The sequence below is a fragment of the Lactuca virosa genome, chromosome 4 (assembly GCF_052849685.1).
Source record: "Lactuca virosa cultivar CGN04683 chromosome 4, Lactuca_virosa_CGN04683_v6, whole genome shotgun sequence".
Classification (NCBI taxonomy): Eukaryota; Viridiplantae; Streptophyta; class Magnoliopsida; order Asterales; family Asteraceae; genus Lactuca; species Lactuca virosa.
Genome location: NC_136429.1, coordinates 51,616,730 through 51,635,020, shown reverse-complemented (window position 1 = coordinate 51,635,020; position 18,291 = coordinate 51,616,730).

Here is an 18,291-nt window from a genome sequence, read left to right as displayed (position 1 = left end):
CTTCTCGTACATATTAGACAATGCCTCCATGATTCCCTTTGCCGAGGTCTCCTTCAAAATATTGAAGGCAACATCCTTTGACAACGTCAGTCTAATAAATGCCTTGGCCTTCTTATCCAAAGTCTCCCAGTTTGCCTGTGTCATCGCCTCCGGTTTTTCACCTAAAACTGCGTCCAAGTCTTTCTGTACGAGCAAATCTTCAATTTGCATCTTCCACCAACCAATATCAAACTTCTCAATCTGAAGCTTACTGCTTTCTGCCATTTTCTGAAAGAACAATGACCTATCTTGCAATTTTCTGGAAATTCAGGGGCCAAATTGCAAATTTTCAAATCTGCTACAGTGTTGCTACAGTGCCTGCTACAGTGTCTGCTGACGTCGTGCTACAGTTCCTGCTACAGTGTCGTCTTCTCCGGCGGACTGCTACAGTGTCTGGTGCTACAGTGTCGTCTTCTCCGGCGAACTGGTTTTCCCGGTCACTATTCCGGCAAACCTTTGACCGGCGATTTGGACGTCTTCCGGTGGTCAAAAAATTCAGAAAAAAATATTTTCGGAATCTTCGGAACGAGACCTTTCCAACGGTATACACCAAAATCGTTTTTGACGAAAAAAAAATTCGACCAAAAAACAGAAAATCACCCTCTGGAGCTAAACCAAGGCTTTGATACCACTTGTTAGGATCGAGACACTTAACACACGACTCTAAACACACACACACAGCTCACGAAAAACAAGAACACAAGGATGAACACGAGGGATTTAACGTGGTTCGGTCCTTCTCTGACCTACGTCCACCGGTAACTAGGAATTTATATTTCTTGGTGCTAATCTGCACTCTTTCTGTGTTACTCTAGATACAAGTTTTACAAATACAGATGAATCTCTTATATAGCGATGGAAATTAGAAGTAGTCAAAAAACACAACCGGGTCTTCAGCCAACCTTTGAAAAAACTTCACATTCAACAATTGTGGCTTCACGTTCAACAATTGTGGCTTCACATTCAACAGCGCACACTGCCCCCAGGCTGCGGTCTTGTGCGGTTTTGGCCGCACTGCGGCTGTAGAATACCGTGGTCCGTGATTGGTTGGTGGTATATTTGGCCGTTGAATGTTTTTTTTTTTTGTCTTTCTTTCCTATATATACATATACACTTCATTTGTTTTTAACCACAATACAACCTCTTCTTTCTCAATCTTTTTAAAAAAAAATCACCAATCTTTCTAAAAAATGTCATCTTCTCTCGATCTTCATTTGTTTTTTAAGTTTTTAGGATTATTTTAATGTCTTTTTTTTGTGTAATGCGATGTAATGTTTTTTGAATTTTTAATGTAATGTTTTTTTTTTAAATTTTCAAGTAATGAAAAATTATGTTTTTTTATTAAAAAAGAAGTTTTAATTAAAATAGCTAAAAAAAGAAAATAAAAAGAAAATAAAAGTGTGACACCACTCCCTTGGTGTGGTAAGAAACCACACTTGTGTGGTAAAAAATGATGTGGCGCTTATGTAGCGGGGGAGGGAGTGCGGTTTCGGTGGCACCACTCCCTCCAGCCTTATCTCTTTGATATCTGTTGTCATGCAAGCTCTACCTACTAGATCTTCATCTTCTTCGTTTTTCCAGATCTTCGTTGCCAGAACTCATCTCTCACGAGCTAGGGTTTCAGAGAAAGAAATAGAGATAGGATTACAGAAATGGTTGCTCCGATCTAGTAGCTAGTGCAACAATCATTTTCGTTTTCGTTTTCGTCGTGGTGGCGACTGTACTCTCTCCACATCTGTCACTAAAAAATACGAACCAAGAAAAATCGACATCGACTCTCTCATTCTTTCTCCTCAATCTTCGTCGACTCCATCTCTTTCTTAAACTTGATTAATCGAACCAAGAAGTCAAAGCTTAGTATTTGTTGAGTCGATGCAATGTATTTAGGTTTGTTAATTAGTCTTGCATCTAGTATATCATATTTTTCATCTTTAATCGATCTGGTGTCATACTGTTTTTGGGTTTGTTGAATAGATCTTGTATCTGGTGTTATGCATCTGGTTTCATGATTCTAGGACAACTATAGGTTAAAAATTAATTTTGAGTATATGTTGTGGGTTCATGATTCTTATGGATTCAAGTATATGTTAAGGATTAAAATCAATTTTGAGTTAGATCAAGTGTTTGTGAGCATCTTGTTAAAAATCTATGGGTTTTCAGAAGGTTCTGGCATGGTCCGGCGGCGTTGCAGTGTCTCCGGTGACAGTCTGATGGTAGTGGTGAGAGAAGAGAGGATGAGATGGCTTGGGTGGGGGGTGACAGTGGGACGTATATTTACTTGGTTATAACCCGTAGAAACCACGGTCGGTATGATTAAAATTTTCATATATACAAAAAAATTAATAACTGTAAAAAAAATGCCTTGTATTGTAGATTGTAAGTTATCACGAATTAATTTGAAAAGTAATAAAAATAATTCTTTAACATAGATTTTGAAATAATTCTTTGTACACAACATTGAAAGTTTTATTGGTCAAATTACGAATCCTTATCTAAAATCAATAACTTCAATCATTCTCTGCTTTTTGCTCTGAATAATGCAACATATAATTGACGATACGTAAAAACTGGTTCTCCAAATTTTGAGATCAAACTTCCATTGCTCAATAAAAGTGGGTAAAATTTCCTTCCCGTGACAAACAAATTCCAACATTTTGTTGACAACTTAAAAATAACATAAATAATACAATAGAACATTTGGATAACTTAACAACTCTCAAACAATGTATTTTTTTTCTTTTACTCTACATCGAGCCATACATACGGACAAACATGAAGAATTTCAAAGTACATTTCAAAAACAATAAGAATCTTGAAGTACAATACTAAAATGTGACTCTTTTCAAAATACAATGCTAAAATAAAGCTGATATTATACAAAAAAAATACAATTAATACAAATTAGTTAAAAATGATAATAACTGACATGTCTATATTAAAATTATAATGACGGACATGTGTGATATATAAAAACAATAATACAAATTAGTTAAACTATTGATATACTATTAGGTAATAAGATAGGATTAGTTGGTTACTCTCTTACTTCCGTTGATTACCGTTTAGCTTATAAGAGTATTGAATCAAACTATATACATAAAATAGATGAGCATATGTTAAATCCTCTTGATACCATCTCCTTAAAGAAAAAGTACATAAAAGGGCTCATAGTAGATTAAAAAAGTAAGCAGTATAGTGTCATTAATCATCATCCTAATAATGACTAAAACTAAAAAAATAAGTTTTTTGGAAAAAAAAATGAAATAATCAAATATATTCAAGGACAAAATATGTAATTAACTCTAAAAAGAATGATTAGACACAAAAACTTCTTCACTCTAAGACTTATATTACCTCTAATAGATTGAAAGCACATCAACCTTTTTTCTTATAAGAACGACTTCATCAGCTGCTAAGATTGAACTTTCATGATCATGTTAACAATAAGAAACTGACATATTACTCCTACCCACTTTTAAATATACAAAATAAAGAAATGGTCATTAAGGGTCTTCATGGATGGTTAACCGATAATATCGGTTCATTAATATATTTGAACCTAAACCGAATAATCTCGTTAACTGGTTCTTGGTTTCTTTGGTGGTTTATTGATGCAGTAAACCATTTAACCATTCTCTAATTGATAAATTTATTTCAAAATTAACAAACTTGTAAGATGGTTTCACAAAAAGCAACACTATTTCACAGGAATGTTAGCAATATTCAAATCTGATAAAATATTAAAATTTAATGATTTGTAGGAAAACAGGCTTGGAAGTCAAATGAGAGATGAGACCCATATTTATAAGGAATGTCCATCAATCCTTTTGGTGAGGCTCAAATTACAACCTGTAAATCAATAATGAACCACTTGTCATATGTACACATTTGCCTCTTGTAGATTCTTATATTTAAACCTCTGTATCCATAATAATTAAAGAAGTGATTTATGTGAATTATTAACATATATAAATCATTACTTATTTTGTCGAAATTAAAAACAAAATCACTAATCAATCAATTTTCAATAGAACTACAAGTAACACTTACCTTGCACCAACCCATAAGTCGTATGACAAAAACATGTACTTGTACATTCAGCTTTCTAAATATGACTACACAGAACACTTCAGCCTATGACAACATAAAACACGTCAGCCACTGCATAAAGACATGCACATTCAATTTTCAAAAACATATGTAATTGTTAGAACATACCAAACATACATATCGTTGATATGTTAAATAATGACCTGAGCATTATAACATATAAATTTCATGTTCATAAACTACATGGTTTAAAAAAAGTGACATGGTTAGACTAAAATAATAAAAATGTTGAGTAGGAGTCAGTTCACATGCTCAATTTTCAGTTGCTGGGAAAAAAATTTAGTGTAAGGAAAAAATTAATGGAGTGTATAGCATGAAAACGTTAGGTAAAAATATTACTCTCTCTCTCTCTCTCATATTTAAGTATCTTGATAAAGATATTATCAACTACTTTGGTAGATCAACAAAACATATTGTATGTATTCAATACCCAACTAATAGATGAAATCACCAGGTCTACAAAGATAACAAATATAGATGTACAAGTAGGAGTGAGTGCAAATCAAAACATTAGAGTGAAAATACGAATCGAGAGTTTGAGAACCGAAACTTCCCCTTTTGTAAGATTGATGTCGCCATGAATGTTGATAAACCGATCTAACCTACAATCGAAAGCACTCTAATCAATGAATACACTGCTGAAATAAGCATCTGCGAGGTTGAAGAAGAAGAAAAGAGCGATAGCCATAAAAATAATAATCATAACCCATATAACCCTTCGAATTTACCTTTCAAAATTGGGGAAATAGTTGTGGATCAACGTTAGAGGTAATCCTGGTTCCAATAACAACACCAATCGATTTGGGAGGAGACGTAAAATGATGAAGAGACCAAGAAGAGCATTAAAAAGGATGGAGGTGAAGTTGTAATTGTATTAAATGGTGAGATTAAGGAGTCAATTTCATTCCTCAAATCATGGGGTTTTCTTAATCAAATCGCAAATATTCGATAGGATAGCTGATTTCTCGGGTAAAATTTGGAAATTGTTTTCAATTTTTTTTCCATGAAAAAGGATTTCATTGAGGGATATTGTGAGCGGGAAAATAATTAGTGGAGGGTCTAGAAAGATTACACGTGGCAAAGTGGTTGTGTAAAATAGAGACATGTGTCTGTTTAGGGAGGTTTTTATTAAGAATAGATTTAGTCTTTTTCTATATATATATATATATATATATATATATATATATATATATATATATATATATATATATATATAATAAATGATAAAAAAAAAGTTGAAAAACAAAATACAAAGGATAATATAGGGCGTGTTTGGCAAAAGTAGTTGTTAGCTGGAGGCCGGTAGCTGGTAGCGGGAAGCTGTAGCTTTTATTTGTTATATGAGTGTTTGACAAAAGTAGCTGGAAACTTTTGAAATATATAAAACTAGGTTACAACCCATGTTTACCCACGGGTTAAAAAGAAAAATAATATTGATAATTAAAAATACGATGGAATATCAAAGATTTATATATTTTTAATAAATTAATAAGATAAGGCTTCTCTTTTTCATTGCAGCTCTAGTTCACTGAATCTTCTTTATGTTCTCTTGGTTAAATAAAGTTGAACCCAAAATCACAAAGTGTTAACCAAGTTGCACCTGATCTTTGTATGTGTAGTGGACTTTCCGGTTAAAACCTTCAGGACTCGAAGAAGCATGAATACTCATTGCAAATGGAGTTAATTATGCATTTAAAGCCTAACAGAAAGTAACCAAATTGACAAAATGAAAAGTCGTTTCTTTTATCAAATTTTGCAATAAGTTATAGCTTTGAGTCAATACCACAGGTCTGCACTACAATATATTATATCGGTTTAAAGCAAGAAAATTCAAAACCAATTCAAAAGCATAAAATATACTCCCACCAAATTTATTTAAATACGCATTTCAAGCAATGGAAACTCAATTAGCAAATTTATTTAAAAAATATACACTGCAACCTTTTTTCTACCCTAGTGGATGTTAAATGTTTTGAGATATCAAGTGCAACAATGAACTTAGAAAATACCTATTTTACAGCCCTAGCTTCCGATAACCAAAAAAAAAGGACAAATATACCCTTCTCATCTTATGTGTTTCTCCCTGTTTAGCATCAACGCAAGAAGAAAATCGAAACCTTGAAATTCAAATCGCAGATCTGATTGACACCGAAAGTTCTAAAAAACAGGGGCGACTCTTTCTGTGTATATGTATCTTCTCTCACATCTCAATCCGATCCTCAGTTTTAAGTCGAAAAACTGATGATGAGCAGCGACTTTAGATGGGGATGGTAGAGGTAGAGAAATCCAAGTAACTCTAAATCTGCATGATGGGATATGAATTTTTAGAAAATCGTGAAAACCAAACATCAGTTATGAGATTAAAATTTTCAAGACTCAAATCTAAGAACAAATTTATGAATCTAATATCAATTGTGAAGAAATCCAACAAAATAAACAACCACTTACCAGATTAAAAGAAACCTGTCGATTTCATAATGTCAGGCCGTTTGAAACTAAACATAACCAGAGGAAGAAGCAGCAGGGAGGCGGTGGACGTAGAATCAAGCACCACATACTATTAATTAACCGTAATCATATTTGAAAAATGTGTGTTCATTAAAAGAGGGTTTGTTTTTAGGGAGAGAATGATCAAATTTGAAATAAACATCAATCTCGATTCACAAGATCATTAGTTTCATGGAATTATTAGAGCCGTGAATTTTGAAAGGAGTTAGACGTCATGATAGGGTTTAAGGTGCTAGAGAACACAAATATGAATTAATTGGTAAATCCGAATGTAATTAATGGATCAGAAGGACATATTCGGTATTTCACATTCTCTTTTTAAGGGGTTAATGAGATGTCACGTGGCAATAATGAGATTCTTTTATTATAATAGGATTTAGGGGTGAGCAAAAACCGCACCGCAACTAAAATTAACCGCAAAAACCGCAACCGATTAACCGCAAACGCAATAAAAACCGATGGTGAGGTTTTCTGTTTTTCAAAAACCGCAAATTTGCGGTGCGGTGCGGTTATTAGTTTTCAAAATCCGCAAAAAAACCGCACCGCACCGCATATATTATATATAATTTTTTATTAATTATTAATATATTAAATATTAAAAATAAGACAAGTTTCATAGATGAAAGAAAGATAAAATTCTAGAAGACAAAAGTGTTGGATTTTTCTTATTTTTAACTTTGGAAAATAGTTAAATTTGTCAATTTTAAGATATTTATTGTTAATTACTAGTGATTTAACGTTTTTAAGATATTAGTTGTTTGTAATTTAAGTTAATTGTCTTAGATCTTATGGTTTTTTATTATTACAAGTAATATATTTAAACTCTTAAAGTTGTTTGAACTCTAAAATGTGATTAAAAACCACACAAAATAACCGCACCAAATCCATGCGGTTAATAACCGAAAAACAAAAAAAAACAAAACCGCACCGCAAAAATAACCGCCTAACCGCACCGCAAAAATAACCGCATCAAACGGTTTTGAAAATGGATTAACTGCATTTGCGGTTAGCAGTGAGGTTTTGGCCAATAACCGCACCGAACCGCACCGCGCTCACCTCTAATAGGATTACATAAAATGACAATTGATTAAAAATAAATAAATATATAAATATATTTTTAAGGATAATTATGGAAATTGATTTCAAAATCTCGGTAGCGTTTTGTTAAACGCTACATGAAGTAGCTTTTAGATTTGGAGCGTTTGGTTTAAACTAAAACCTAAACGCTCGTACTGCTAAACAAAGCTTTTTGTTTAAACTAAAGCGTTTTGTCAAAAGCTAAAAGCTAGAAACTCCCAAACGCTTCCAAAAGCTCCGTGCCAAACACACTCATAGTCTTTTTATCTGTATAAGGGACTAAAAACGCAACAAAATGATATGTTAGGGACGGTCTGAGTGCAAAAAACTGTTAAGGACTAAACTTATAATTTTAACAAACCACATTGACGATTTCAATAATTTTTTTTCTTGTTATTTGCAAGATTTATCTCCAATACATTAGTTTTTATAAATACTTATTATATTTGTCAATTAGATTTTTCATCTAACAAATTGATAAATAAAAAAAAAGCTTTTAATACATATAATCATGTATAAAACCTTTTTATCACTTGAAAATGAATTATAAAAAAATTAAAAAAACTTTTACTTATTTTTTATTAACTTTTTTTGCTTAGAAAGTTTTTTTTTCTAAGAGTTCATAATTTTCTAAATGATCTAATTCAAAAGGTCCAAAGTTTTTCAAAAAGTTTGCATCGAATATGCTCTTATAAGAGGTTAATATAAGTTTCGTTTAGTCATTAATCTTTTTATTTAAAACGCATTTTTACACACACAGATATATATATATATATATATATATATATATATATATATATATATATATATATATATATATATAGAGAGAGAGAGAGAGAGAGAGAGAGATTAGTGTGGAACAATTATTTTAAAAACTTGATTAGATGTGTAATAGCAATTTTAACTATACTTATATATAGCAAACATTTAAACCAATTAATATCCTTAAAATTAGTCAAATTAGTTATTTTCCTCTTTATAATTATTGTCAGATGAACCTTTACATCGCCATCTTCACCGGACGACACTAACACCATAGCCATAACCGTCATCTCAACAACACATAACCATCGCCAAACCACACTTTGGTTCATGAACTTACTAGACCGCATCAACATCTTTGTTCATCACCAACGTCACCTTGTTCCATTATTGACCCTTCAACATGTAAGGACGTAAATTTCCAAAACAATTTTTTTTTTCATTTTAAAACATACTCTCATTCATAAAATATCATAGTAATCCAATGTAACACATGTTATCTCAATAAACAAATCCCAAGATCCTCAAATACATAAATCCTCTCAGTGTGTACGGATCATGCCGGCGCCTTCCCGCGATCCTCGCTAGTACCTGAAACACATAACACAACAACTGTAAGCATAAATGCTTAGTGAGTTCCCCAAAATACCACATGCAACACATACGCCACTCGAGGCTACAATACGACCCTCCGGTCGATGTGTCTCAGCGGGACCCTCCAGTCCCGTAGCCCGTTGGACCCTCTGGTCCGTTCATAGCTCGTCGGACCCTTCGGTCCATTCTGTGTCGTTGGACCCTTCGGTCCGGTCTATATCGTTGGGCCCTCCGGCCCGGTCTGTTCAACACATAGCATACATACAACACAATGCACATAACTCATATATATACACATAGCATACAAGACCCTCTAGTCTACACATAAATACCAGTCTGGTAACGTATAGTGAGAAGACTCACCTCAATGAAGTCGGATAAACTCTCGTGCTCAACGTCCCGACTTAGCCTCCTCCTATTATTCAGATAACATCCCCGATCAATATTCACTCATGATCTCATCTCTACAGATTGGGTAGAAGGCCATTCCACCCTTCCCTGAACTCTCCTGAATCAGTCTTGACCAGAACCCTAAAGTCAACGGTCAACTTTGACCCGACTCGTCGAGTGCACAAGGGCGACTCGGCGAGTCCATGCGGGTCCTCTGAATCCTTTCAGCCTCTCTTGGCTCGTCGAGTCATCCTTCCACTCGACGGGTTACACCTGTCACGAATCGCGGGGCAACCCCGACTCGACTCGTCGAGTCCACTTATGGACTCGGCGAGTTGCTTCCATGTTCATCCTCAAATGACCTCCTAAGGTCAGATCTGCTTCCCTAACTATCAGATCTACCCTTCAAATGTTCAAATGTCACGTAAAGGTGCAACCTTTACGTGCATGCAACCCACAACAAGTCATAAATGGAGAAATAACTCTAAAAATAGCAACCTAGTCCCCAATCTTTCATTTGCTTGCATAAAGCTGAGGGATAGCGACTCTATGGACCTCTCATGGTCCAGATCTGATGCTATGAACACAAAGGGGGCCTCATACTCACTAGATCTTACATAAAATGGAGGTAAAAACCCTAAAATCATGAAATCTATCATATCAACACGAAATATAAGGGATTATACCTCCAGAGATGAACTCTCAAGATGATTAGCCCAGATCCAAGCTCCCTTCACGCTCTAGATGGGTGTTTCCTTCTTCCTTCTAGCAAAACTACACCAAAAGTGATGTATTAGCCTCTTCTTGCTCTCAACTCTCTCACTGCTCTCTCTAGGGTTTCTCTGGGGTGCATTGGCCGCAAATGGAGGCCATAAAGGCCTTTAAATAGGGCACAGGCCCGGGGATTTAGGGTTTCACTTTACAGCGCGGACTCGCCGAGTCCACGTATCTACTCGTCGAGTCTGGTCATTAATCCAGTCAAGAACTCGCGATCCTACTCGGCGAGTCTGAGCGTCTACTCGCCGAGTCCCTCCATAAAACCCAAAATAAATAACTAAAATAAGATACCTGGGAATCCGGATGTTACACAACATCACTGGTTCATATCAACCTCCACCATCACCTACTGTCTGGTGTTGTTTGGTGTATGTTTCTTCCTGGCGAAACAAAATAACTATAATTCATTTATTCTTTCAATTGAAAATGTAACATCCCAAAAATCATGATCAAAATTTCATTTTTCAAAATCATTTTCATAACCCACAAGTTATACAAAACATTGATTCCAATTCTTAATCATAAAAATCAGAGTATCAAAAATCTCTCAAAGAGGAGGATGTGTACGATCATGCCATCACCTTGCCCCGATCATATGATGTACCTGAAACCATGAAACCAAATTTTAAGCCAAAGCTTAGTGAGTTACCCCAAAGTACCCCACACCACCAAACAGATAACAACATGCATACATGAGCCTTCAGCCTGACTGGACCGCCTCGCAGGGCCTACAGCCTATCTGGACCGCTCTTCGATCCTTCAGCCTGACTGGACTGCCTCGCAGGGCCTACAGCCTATTTGGACCGCTCTTCGGGCCTTCGGCCTAACTTTACCGACCCGTAAGGCCTACAACCTATCCGGACCGCCCCGCGTATCTTGGTCTTCAGCACAAAGCATGATCGCATCAACCCAACAAAACAATAACATGTCGACATATACAATAACAATCAATAACCAACAAGTACATGTAATCATACAGATCTACCAATCTAACATATATCCAGTGAATACAAGTCATCATACAGATCTACCACTCTAACATATATCCAACGAATACAGGTAATCATACAGATCTACCAGTCTAACATATATCCAACGAATATAGGTAAGCATATGGATCTACCAGTCTAACATATATCCAGCGAATACAATTAGACATACAGATCTACCAGTCTAACATATATCCAACATAACATCATCCTATATATCAGGATACATAACATAGTGGGCCGATATTGGTGCCCTCGACCCACAAGTACAGCGAAGAAAACTCACCTGAATAACTCAACCAAAGCTCAACAGCTACCTCAACAACAACACAGCCAACCCAATCTTCCTAAAACCAATCTGAGACCAATCCTTAGCCAAATATTCAATTCTACCCAAGTTTGACCAAAAGTCTAACTAGTCAAAAAGTCAATAGTCAAAGATAAGGTCAAAATTTCTAACAACAACTCTCCACGATGTGGCCTTCCTTGGCCACGTCGTGGGCACTAAATGCCAAAGTAGTCATTGATTCCCCAGTTGTCACGTTGTGGGAGCCTAAGACCATGTCGTGGGGACTGGTCTGAATAGCTCAAACGAGCTTAATCAATTTTCTTTCGATTTTAACAGCTCCAAAGCTCAGATCTGATCCTTTCCAAGGTCTTAATGGATAAATTTTCTAACTTTATCCATTAGGAAGGTCCAAACCACCAAGATCTAGACTTTAAGTCTCAAAGGGACCCAAAAATGTATTTTCTCAACTTAATCCATTAAGTCTAAGTCTCCCACTTCTAGATCTGAATCAACAAGATGTCTAGAGGGATAATGTTTTATCCATAATAATGCCCCAATCATTCAAGATCTAAACTTTAATACACCAAAATGGCCTAAAGGACCAAGATTACTTGCATGGCAAAAAGGGAAGGAAAAAGATCACAACTTTCCTAGTTCATGAGGTCCAAGAAACATTCCAAACTAATCAAAAGATGTTGGAGTCCACTCAACTCCAAGATCACCCATACAATGGACCAAAAGTGCCAAACCCCCCAAATGATAAGATCTAAAGAACTAGATAGCAAGATTGGAACTTTATACTTACAATAGTCCAGAAATGTAGTGTCTTTGATGGATCCAAACTTGAAGCATCATCCATTGAAACCAAAATAACCTTCTTAATCTTCAAACTTCATCAAAATAACATAAAAAGCATCCAAAAGAGGAGAGAGGAAAGGGGAGAAGCTCAAATTTTCAAGGTGGAGGCTAGGGTTTCTTCTAATGGGTCCTAGAGGTGGTGGAGGCTGCTAAAATGCCCAAAAATGAAAAACCTTATGCTTAAATACGTTGAAAACCCTAAAATCACGGGCTTAGGCCTGACAAACTGCCATGTCGTGGGCTTTAATCCCGACTCTGTGGCGACTGCCACGCCACATGATCTGTACCCCACACTGTGGCGACGGTTTCCACCCAAATCCACCTCAACTTCAAAAATCCATAACTTCTTCATTTCAGCTCCGTTTTCGGCGATATTTATATCCACAGAAAGATATTGACGAGCCTCACACTTCTACCTAGTTAATTTTGTCTTAACACATACTGAACTAAAAAACATAATCCATGAAGAAAGTATGAAACATCACTTTTCCTATTTTACCCTTTGACTCCAAAACTCAAACCAAAGGCTTAAATCACATAACCAATGTTATCAACATCCGATAGGGTCTAAATGTAACACCCGTTGCCAGGTATTTCCATTTTAACCCTTAGTATTTAAATTTGTTTGCAAATAAGCCTTTACGCTAGGTGTACGTGGCTTATATATCGGGTGTAAGTAAGTAAACGAGTCATGATGGAAGTAGAGTACGTTGGGCGTACATGTGAGTGCTGTTGGATTAGTGTCTAAGCCCATAACTATTTTGGTATGTAGTTGACCCGATGCTGCATGGTCCTTTTGGGTTGCCTTCACCAAAGCAACTTGATAGGATGAATTATGGAGAGAGAGTATTAATTATGATTTATTAATATATTATGAGAATAATATATTAAAGGAGAAATCATATTGGTTAATTAATATTAGTCAATAATTAATTAAGAATTAATTTTGTGGCTAAAAGAGATTAATTAAACTTAGGGGACTAGAACTATCAATTGTGTGATAGTTGAATATTGGGCTAATGGACTCCTTATTAGAGGAGTGGACGAATTCTATGGGGAAACCCATTAGAAATCGTCCAAGGCTTCTAAAGGAGGAGTCCATGAGTTGCTTAGGGCATAAGCAGTCAAATTAGGTTTCCTTGTTAGATAACCCTAATAGCCTCACTATTTAAGCACCCCTAGGGCACCAAAAACATGGCTATCTTATTCCTTAGGGTTTATAGATGTTTTTGAGTGCCTCTCCTCTTCTCCTTCTTCATCCTCTTGCTCTTGGTGTTTGTGAGCCATTAGAGGAGTGACATTTGTGACTCTAAGCTTTTAGAAGCCAATTACTAGAATGAATAGATTGTTATTACTACATAACAATCAAGGTATGATCTAAACCCTATTCTTATGTTAATATTGATTATCACATGCTAGATCTAGGGTTTATGGATTTGGATGATTATTGCATGTTCATTAGACAAACTAGATCCAAAGATTTAGGGTTTGCATGTACACCATAGGAATGTTGTAGTGCTCAAAACCCATCAAGTGCGCCAGTCGTACTCATGTTGCCCTTAAACCCTAAATTTTTAGGGTTGTATCCCATGTTTAAACACCTTAATTCCACTGGACTTTCTTATGACTAGTCTCCATTCCTCTAAACCTTAAAATAGAAACCCTGGCCCTTGAGAGTGAGTTTTGAATCCTTTGAGTGATTTTGAGTGTTCTTGGTGGTGAAGGAAGGTCATTGAAGAAATGGAGGTGCACTCAAGCTCTTGGATCCAGAATCTACACCTCATCATTCATCTCTAGAAGGTATAGAGTTCATACCTTGGAGCTTGTTTTTGCTAGATCTTGTTCAGGTTTAAGTTTATATCCATTTTGTCCCAAAAAAATTGGTCTTTGTGAGTATGGACTACTCCAGACCATTTGAGTTGTCCTTTCAGACATTTTGGAGTGCACGGTACCATAAAAACGCAAGCTTGACCCTTTTCTTTCTTTTATGCATGAGGTATGGAGTTTTGGTGATATCAGAAGTTAGGGTTTTGGGATTAAGCTCTCTTTAGCCATGCAAAGGCAAAAAGTCAGAGACTTTATGGATTAGGACGTCTTTTAAGGGTCTGATATGAGGTTGGAGTAAAATGTCTTAATGATTAAGGACATAAAAATTAAGGCTTGAGTTTGGGTGCGTACATATAGTAAATATTAAACATTTAATTTTACATATAGTATAAGGTGTATTTTAAACATTTCAAAATACTAGGTTTAATTACTAAATTTCAAAAATTAAAGCAATTTTAACATAAATATAAAATTAAACTAGATGATTTAATAATTATTTATTAGTTAAACATTTAATTAATTTATTAAATCAATTTTAGGACTATCCATTAAATTAATCAACATAATTTAACATAATCCACTCCCCTAATTATTTTCGAAAATATGTGAGGGATCCACAAAATCTAGGAATTATCTAGTTAAACAAGTAAGAAGATAATTATCAAAAATAAAAAAATCTCTATCATAGCTATGATTTTCGGAAAATATGGAAGGGATCAAATCCTTGCAATAATTTCGAATCCTTGCCATAATTTTGAAAAATCATAGGGTTAGGAAACCCTAAAATCAAGATCTTGTAGGCTAAGGGAAAGGGTTAAAAACCTTTTCCAAAATTTCGAAATCTAGGGTTAGGAAACCCTAAATTGCGAAAACCCTAAATCCAAAGGGTTTAATTTCCATAAACCCTAATTGTTCAAGTTCAACCAATGCAATCAAATTCAATAGAAAACAAACCAAGGCTCTTATATCACTGATGGGTTTTGAGCATAACAAACAATCCCTATGTATGCTGATGTGTTTTGAGCATAACAAACAATCCCTATGTATGCATGCAACCCTAATATTCTTGGATCTATGTTTTCTCTAATTGAACATACAAGTATTGAACATCAAAAGGAAAAACCTAGGAAGCCTATATTATTTTCGAAATTAACTTCTAGAGTTAGTAAACATACCTTTGATTCTTATATAGTAATAACAATCCAAATCCTTAGTGTTGTTGAAGCTTCGAGAACAAGCACCACAGATGTCGTGCCTCTAATGGTTCACAAACACACTTAGCAAGAGGGTGAGAGAGGAGAGAGGAGGAGTAGACTTGAGAATTTTGGCTATCCTTCTTAGGGTTAGGAATAGTGGCCAAAATCTCAAAGGGGTATAGCCCTTTATATAGTTGTTGGTAGCTTAGAGCCAAAGCTAGGGTTTTAAGGAGGAAACCCTAATTCCTTAGCTTAAGGCCTAAGCAGTCCAAGAACCTCATCCAAGAGGCCATTGGAAGAAATTTCTAGGGTATTCCTAGAAGATTTTGTCCAACCCATCTAGGAACGTTCTAGAGCCCAATTCCACAACTATCAATAAATTGCTAAATAGCCCATGCACTTTTAATTAATTCCTTTAATCCCAAAATTAATTCCAAATTAAATTTCTGATTAAATATTAATTAAATAATATGATTTCTAATTAATATATTATTTCCATATTACATTCATAAATCATATTATTATAATTTATTAATCAAATAATAAATTCAACATCTCTCTCCAAAACTCATCATGTCTAGTTGCTAGTATGAAGGCAACCCAAAAGGACTGTACTACTATCAATTCAAGTACATACCAATTATAGTTATGAGCTTAGACACCTAATCCAACACTATGCATTTGGTCAGAAGTGATGACGTGTCACTTTCTGCATGGTGCCACGTGTCGCATTCTGGGTGGAGTGTTAGTGCACGCGAAGAATTTATGTTTCCAAGAAAGTTTATATCTTCTTCATACGAGCTCCGTTTTTGATGGTTTTTATATCAAAGCGTAGCTGTAACATCCCGTTTTAAGTAGAGTAATTAAATAATAAACCAGGAACCCCGGGAAGTAATTAGCATGATTATTTTATATTATTATAGTCCAGAATCAATTAATAATTATTGGAATGTTAGGTCCGGGGATTAAAGTGTAATTTCGGGATTTATTATGCAAGGGATTTTGAAGACAAGGGTTGTTTGGTAAATGTTGGGCTTAGATTGAAAAGATTTATGGGAGCATGGGTTAAAAAGTAAATTATGGATCTAACATGAAAGGATTTTAAAAAGGCGGGCTCTAATTGGTAAATTTGGGATTTGTTTTGAAAAGAATATGGCAAGGAGGGACCATTTGTGTTATTATGGGGAGAGCTGGTGGGAACCGGGTATATAGCCTCATTTCAGTTCAAACCCTAACCCTAAGACTCCTTTCATCAGCCACAACCACCTTATGCCTCCCTCCACACCGGCTGCTGCCCCTCCCTCACCCATCTCCAGCGCTGCCTCCAAAAACGCTCCAGTGGGCCAGCGATCGACTACCATCACGACTCCAGCCATGGGATAGAAGTTCGACAATGTGACTGATGTAGTTGTTTTTCTCAACCGCCGCCGCCGACGAAGCAGCTGCCGCCGTCGTTTGGTTCTTCCTCCTCTTCTCCGATCATCATCCGCCGCCCATAGGAGGCTGTCTTGGCGAGTGTATGTGTTGTTCGACCAGAAAACTCGAGCAAACCACCATGGCTGCCGGCCATGGTGGCTGTCGCAGGTGACACTGTTGTTTCCACCCCTCCGAGTCACTACCGCTGCCGCCATGTTGCTTCAAGTGACCACCAGGTCCGCTCCTCGGCTGTTGTGCTATTATTTGAAGCAGCCTTTGACGTGGGGGAAGTTCTGCCGTCACTAGCCGCCGCTTATTGCCATGGAGTGGCTGTATAGGGTGCGTGGTTCAGTTTAGATCGACGTTTGGGTGCGTGTTTTGGTAGCGGGATGTCATTGTGTGTGATGCTCGCTGGTGATCGAGGAAAGGAGCCACCATGGCCGCCAACCATGGTGGCCGCCGCTTGCTGTCATGTTTTCGTCGTCACCAGCCACCATGGAAGGTGACTGTGTGTGTGTGTGTGTGATTTATGTATTCATTAAGTAGGTGTATTGTAGTGTGTATTGCAGTGAGTGGGTGTGAAACCTTTGGCCGGAAACTGGAAAAGAAGCCACCACCACCACCATGAGGTGGTGGCTGCCGCCATGAACAGCCGTCTGCCGCCATTAGGCGGCTATGTTGTTTGTGGGTGTGTATTTTTTTAGATTGTATTGTAAGTTGTAATCAATCGGAATAATGAAATGAAACCCTAACCGCCACCGTGAGGTGGTGGTTGCCGCCACCGGCCGCTGTGTCGGGTGGCGGTGTGCTTGCCTTGTGAGTTTGATTCGTTTGGGGTGCTTGAAACCCTAATGGGCCCAATGAAGCCTAATGGGCTTAGTGAAAACCCTAATGGGTCCAATAAAGCCCTAATTGACCTAAAAGCCCAACAAATTGCTTAATGGGCTAGTATTGGGTTGGAAACCCTAATTAGGGTTTGGAAAACCCTAATGCCATGAAACCCTAATTTTGGGAATTGATCGGGACACACATGGGAATTATTTAATAACTTGAAATATTAAATAATAATTGTTGGCAAATTAACTTAAGTCAATATTAGACTTATTGGATTAAGTCCTTAATGGGTTAAGTAAGAAACACTTAACCCTAATCATCATTTCATGTGAAAACCCTAATTTTGGGATTAGGGGCTTGGACTTATCGGGACCCACATTTGGGCCATTGGAATGGAATTGTGTATTAAGCCCAATCACACCATATGACTTATTTAGTAAAGTGAGAGACTTAATGGATTAAGTCCTTAATGGGTTAAGTGAGAAACACTTAACCCTAATTGTCATTTTATATGAAACCATAATTTCACTTGGGCTTTGTGTTGGGCCTTTCCTTTGGGCTTTGGTAATCAGATTATTAATGGGCCATCCAAGAATAATCATATGGACTAGAATATGTTGATGGG